The sequence below is a fragment of the Camelus ferus genome, chromosome 23 (genome assembly GCF_009834535.1).
Source record: "Camelus ferus isolate YT-003-E chromosome 23, BCGSAC_Cfer_1.0, whole genome shotgun sequence".
Taxonomy (NCBI): Eukaryota; Metazoa; Chordata; class Mammalia; order Artiodactyla; family Camelidae; genus Camelus; species Camelus ferus.
This window is the reverse complement of record NC_045718.1, coordinates 16,193,094-16,199,134: the sequence shown is the minus strand read 5'-3', so window position 1 is coordinate 16,199,134 and position 6,041 is coordinate 16,193,094.

Here is a 6,041-nt window from a genome sequence, read left to right as displayed (position 1 = left end):
CCCTGCCTCACAGGTCGGGCTGGCCCAGCCTGGAAAAACGTCCGAATTCCCAACTTCAGCCTGACCTGCATTGTGTGGTCTGCGTATGTTGAGTGAAGCGCTCAGCAAGCAAGTCTTCTTAGAGTTAAAGGAGGGGGTGCTGTCGAAAAGCCAACAGATTCTTGGCTTAAAAGCATTGCTTCTCTGAGAATTCATTATGCCATCTGGCTGCCAATTGAACTCAAAACTTGGAAGGCCGAAGACAATGTTATCTGGGGTTCACCGTGCCCAGCACCCGAAGTGCCAAATTTCAAGAGGACAAGAACCTTAGCCAATGAAAACTCACCGTCCCCTACTCCACCTCCTGCAAAGTCCAGCTCAGGCCCAAGAGATGGGGGAAGGTCACAGAGCCTCAGGACATCCCAAGTCAGAGGTGCCCTTTGAACCAAATGTCCAGAACCCCTGAGGACTTGGGGAAGTGACCGTTAACACCCAGGCCAGCTCCAGACCTAAAAGGGATTTCTGACTCCCGGTGGCCTGGAAATGGGGCTCAAGGAGAGATCCTGCAGTAAGTGCAAGGGTGTAAGTATTCACAGAGCCCACGGTGGAGGTAAGCTTGGAAACACTGGGGTGGACGAAGACCGTGAAGAAACGTCACTGTTGGAATACTTTGGAAAGAACACAGATTCACACAGACCACTCACTGGACCTGACCTAGGCAGGAAAGGAAGGCAAGGCAGTGAAACAATCCAGAATTTCAATACTTTTAAATGTTCTTAGTGATACTGACCTGTGATGATGTGGTTCCGGGGGAGACCGGGACTCTTGAGATGTTTGTGTAATTTATTTAATTTAAACGTCATTCTCCTTTTGTTCATTTTGCTAATAAAGTGGTTTTGAAATGTGAACAAATGCATGTGTTTGGGTGGTTTTATAGAGAGGCAAATCCAGTCACGTCCGGGAAAACATGGCCTTGCTTTGCCCTGTGCAGGGGGCAGGCAACTTCTCCATGAGTCTCCCAGCTCCTCTCCAGCTTCTGGTTTTCCACTCCTGGGAATGAATAACCCTTCACGATCCAGCCGAAGAGCAGAGATTGGATCCAGAAGACTGAACTAAAGCATCCTTATACTCAGGACCAATTCCCAGAGCCAGCTCTGTGATGTCTGTGGCCATCAGGGAAGTTGAATTTCCACCATCTCTTCTGTATACATTTCGCATGCTAATCCTTCAACGTTCATGGGATGTTTGTCAAGGGCTATTCCCACCCATACTCAGCAAAGCTTTCAGCACCCTTGGTTTGGGGGAGCACACGATCTAATCCCCCATTTCCCTCCTCTGTTTATGAGACCATGCAAGGAGCGTAAAGCCAAAGGACTCAGGTGTCCGACGAGCTAGGTAGATTCTCAATTTTGTTTGCTGACTGTATGAAACGGGAGGAAATAAGAGGAATCACAGAAAAAGAACAAAGGCATGAAGGAGACAAATATGATGAAGTGGAAAGAGATGGAGGACTAGAAATAAGACAAAGCAGAGGCGGAAGGAAGATCAGAGGGATAGATGCGTGGAGACAAAGAGGTCAGGAAAGCTAGGAAAGACAGAAACAGGTGGAGGAGGAGGAGGATACACTGCAGAGAACTGAGAAAAGTCAGTTCCAAAATGATATCTATGAAAATAAACTAATCTTGCTTTAGCCTGCTCTTTGACTATCCTGTAAGATCTGACTAAATTAGCAATTATCATCCCTCCGTTTTGAATTTTATATATGTGTGTATATATATGTGTGTGTGTATATATATATGTGTGTGTATATATACATACATATATAAAAATTGATGCTATCTTAGCTTGAACCCCTTCTCCCCAGGAAACAGAACATGAGACATGAGCTTGCCTATGGGTATTTGGGAGGTGACCCCAGGGAGCAGGAGTGAAAGGCAGAAAGAATGAAACAGGCAGGGAGGGAAAACCAACCAAAAAATGAGTTACTGAGGTTGCCACTGCGGAGGGCAGCTGGGGCTCCACCCTCCTGGGACCTCCCAGGAGCCCGGTGAAGTGTATCTCCAAACTGTCCTAGAGAAATAATTACCCATCATTTCCATCTTCTATTGGTCAAGGGTGATCCCTTGGGTATTAACGCTCCAACAATTATAGTTTGCACCGATGTGAGCACAGAGCAGTCCCCAAAGGGCATCAAGGAAGTCTCCTGGGGCAGGAAGGAAGAGGTATGCTTGTCTCCAGGGAGGGGCCAGCTGGTAAGACTGCCCGAACTGTCACCCCAAAAGAGGCTTCACAGGAGAGTTTGGCGTGGCACATGGCGGCATCTAAATCAGATGCATTTCCTTAACTTCTCATCTTTAAATCCCATTTTTACCTTTAATTGTAAGACTACAAGATGGCTGTGGCTGTTTTAAGTCTTTAGGGGAGTAATGTCAAAACAGCTATAAAATGTTAACTGCATGTATTGTGGTGATCATTTTTACAATATATACAAATATCAAACCATTGTGTTGTACACTGCAAACTAACATAATGTTGTATGTCAATTATTTCTCAATTTTTTTAATTCTATAAGATGATTGATCATCCCCCATTCTACAGTGGAATGGGGTAATTTAAGACTGTGTATTCCTAAACATGGTGTCTAATGCAATTCCTTACTAAGCGGAACCAAGGCCCCTCTGAGAAAGGGCTGGTTCCAGGGCCAGGGTAGGACAGGCACAAAATGAGTCAGAAACAACTTTTTATGCCAGAAAACAAGGAATCTTTTTTTTAATTATGGAGGCATATCACAAGGACACAGGAATCAGATTCAAGCAACTTCTACTAGCCAAATATAGGATAATTTGGGCACCAAAATAAATACAATGATGCATTTTAAACCACTGAAGATAAGAACTGAGTCTATACCATATACCAGTGATGTAGCCATAGATAGACAGGTAGATAGATAGATAGATAGATAGATAGATAGATAGATAGATAGATAGATAGATTATAGATAATTATGGAGGATTTGTAGAATTTTTAAATATCTGATAGGGTTAGTCCCCACCTATAACATTTTTATGATACAGTTTTCTTATTCAAAGATACAGTATCCCTTTCCATTTAAATCTCCTTTTAATAATCTAAAAAGTATTTTCTCAGATAGATCTTACACATTTCTCATGTCTATTCCTAGTTATATTTTTCTTCTTTATCATCTTTCCCGTTACAAATGGAATTTTTTCCTGTATCTTCTAACTGGTTGTTGTTTGCATAGATCAAAGTTATTGCTTTCTGTATATTAATTTTATACCAAGATTACCTGCTGAATTCTTTTACAACACTAATAGTTTTGTAGTAGTTTGGCAGTTTATTATTTCAAGTTTGCCGGATACACATCCTATGTCTGCACATAAATATAATTGTACTTCCTTTCCAATTTTGTATACCTTAATCTCATTCTCTTGTTTACTTGTCTTGACAAATACCTGCAAAATAATATTAAACAATAGTGATAGTAGGCATTCTTTTCTTGTCCCTGATTTTAACGCTAATATTTCTACTTTTTTCTCATTAAACATGATTCTGGAGGGGAAGATATAGCTCAGTGGTAGAGTCTGTGCTTAGCATTCACAGTGTCCTGGGTTCAATCCCCAGTTCCTCCATCATAAATAAACAAACAAACAAACAAACCTAATTACCTCCTTCCTCAAAAAAGTAGGGAAAAAATCATAATTCTTGCTTTAGCATTGGAATGTATATTTTATCATTTCAAGACTTTTATCACATATTGATTTAGGGCATTCAATGTCTGGTATGACATTATGAGGCGTTACACTGGCCAGCTCTCCAGTGAAACTGTTGACTATTTTCTTAAAAATGTAAGCCTCTAGAAATGATCCTAAGGGCAAACAGCAAATGAAGAAATATTTGTTCAAGAAATAGCTATTTGAAGAATATAGATAAAAGATATTAGAAGAAAACATAGAATAAATTTTCATGACCTTGGATTTGGCAAAACATTCTTAGATATGACACCAATGCCTGAGCAAGAGAAGAAAAAATAGGTAAATTGAACTCATCACAGTTAAAAACTTTTGTGCTTCAAAGAGGGACCATAAGAAAGTAAAAAGACAACCTACAGAATGGGATAAAATATTTGTAAATCATACATCTGGTAATAGGAACTTGTACCTAGACTATATAAAGAACACTTATAACTCAATAATAAAAAGACAAATAATCCAATTTAAAAATGGACAAAACATCCAACTAGACAAGAAAGGTACACAAATGGCCAAGAAGCACGTGTAAAGATCCTCAGCATCTTTTGTCACATGGGAAATGCAAATCAAAACCACAATGAGATACCATTTCACACCTGCCAGAATTGTTAGAATCAAAGTCAGATAAGTATTGACAAGGATGTGGCAAATTCAGAATCCTCAGACATTGCTGCTGGGAATGCAAAATGGTGCAGACACTTTGGAAAACAGTACAGAATTATATCAAATGATTGAACATAGAGTTACCATATGACCCAGCAATTCCATTCCTAGGTACATACCTCAGAGAAATTAAAATATAGGTCCACACAAAATCTTGCACATGATGGTTTATATCAGCATTATTCATAAAAGCCAAAAGATGAAAATCCAAATGTCCACAAATGTATGAAAGGATGAACAAATGAAATGCAGTATATCCATACAATGGAATATTATTCAGGCATAAAAAGTAATGAAGTACTGATACATACTATAATGTAGATGAAACTTGAAAATTATAAGTGAAAGAAGCCAGTCACAAAAGACCAGAAATTATATGGTTTTACTTATATAAAATGTCCAGAATTGGCAAATATATAGAGACAGAAAGTAGATTAGTGGTTGCTTAGGTCTAAGTGGAGGAAGATGGGAAGAATTAGGGGATAATGGCTAAAGGGTATAGGATTTCCTTTTGATGAAAATGTTCTAAAATTGACTGTGGCAATGGTTACACAGCTCTGTGAACATTCTAAAAGCACTGAAATGTAAACTTAAAAAAAAAAAGAAATTTGGCTCCATTGTGCAATGGATAGCGCATTGGACTTCTTAAAAAAAAAAAATTTGACATCTAGACACCTTGTAGTGAAACTGAAGAATACTAAAAACAAAGAGAAGTCCTTAAAAAGAGCCAGAAGGAAGACAGTTCACTACATTCAATAAAGTAGCTTCAAAAAGATGAACACTGGGAAAAAGAAAAATTATTCCAGAAGAAAGGCCTGAGATTCAAGAAGAAAGATGTATATATAACCAGAGAATCTCTTCCATGGGTGGCCCAGGAGACATGTGCAATAAATGCTTATATATGATACCAGAATGCAATATCAATCACAGTGAATGTGACTAGACTACAGTTAGATATAACAGGATGAACAAATCCCACAGACACAATGTGGAGTGAAAACCACAAATTGCACAAGACTATGTACAGCATGCTGCCATTTTGATAAAAGCAAGCGAAACCAAACTCTCAGCTCTCATATATATACACATTTGGCATCATATATATGTGGTAGAACTATTTAAAGCACACACATAGACTCACATAGCTTCAGATAGTAGTTACTTGGGCAAGGAACCGAGGCACAGGGGCACTAGGACACATACCACTTCAATGTTATTGATCATTTGTTGGGGGTGGGGAGGGGGTGGTCACAGTTGTTCACGTTATTATTTTTTTCACATACTCATAGCATATGTATTCACTAAGTATCAAGTATTACACAATAAGAGAATTTAAAGAATATTTAAGAACAGAGAAATATGATAATGCTCAAAGAAAGAAACAGAATATGGGACTTTGCATATAGTACGCATCTGTTTCATTTTAAAACTGATACTTCATATGTGAGTATTTGTATGTGCAGAAAAAAGATTATCATCAAAATATTATGAGTGAATATCTCTGGATATTGGGATGGCACATGATTTTTTTCTTTATACTTTCCTGTGTTTTCCAAATAATTCACATGGGCATAAATAGTCTATTAATTTTACAATTTAAAAAATTTGTTTAAGTTTGGTAGGAATTAA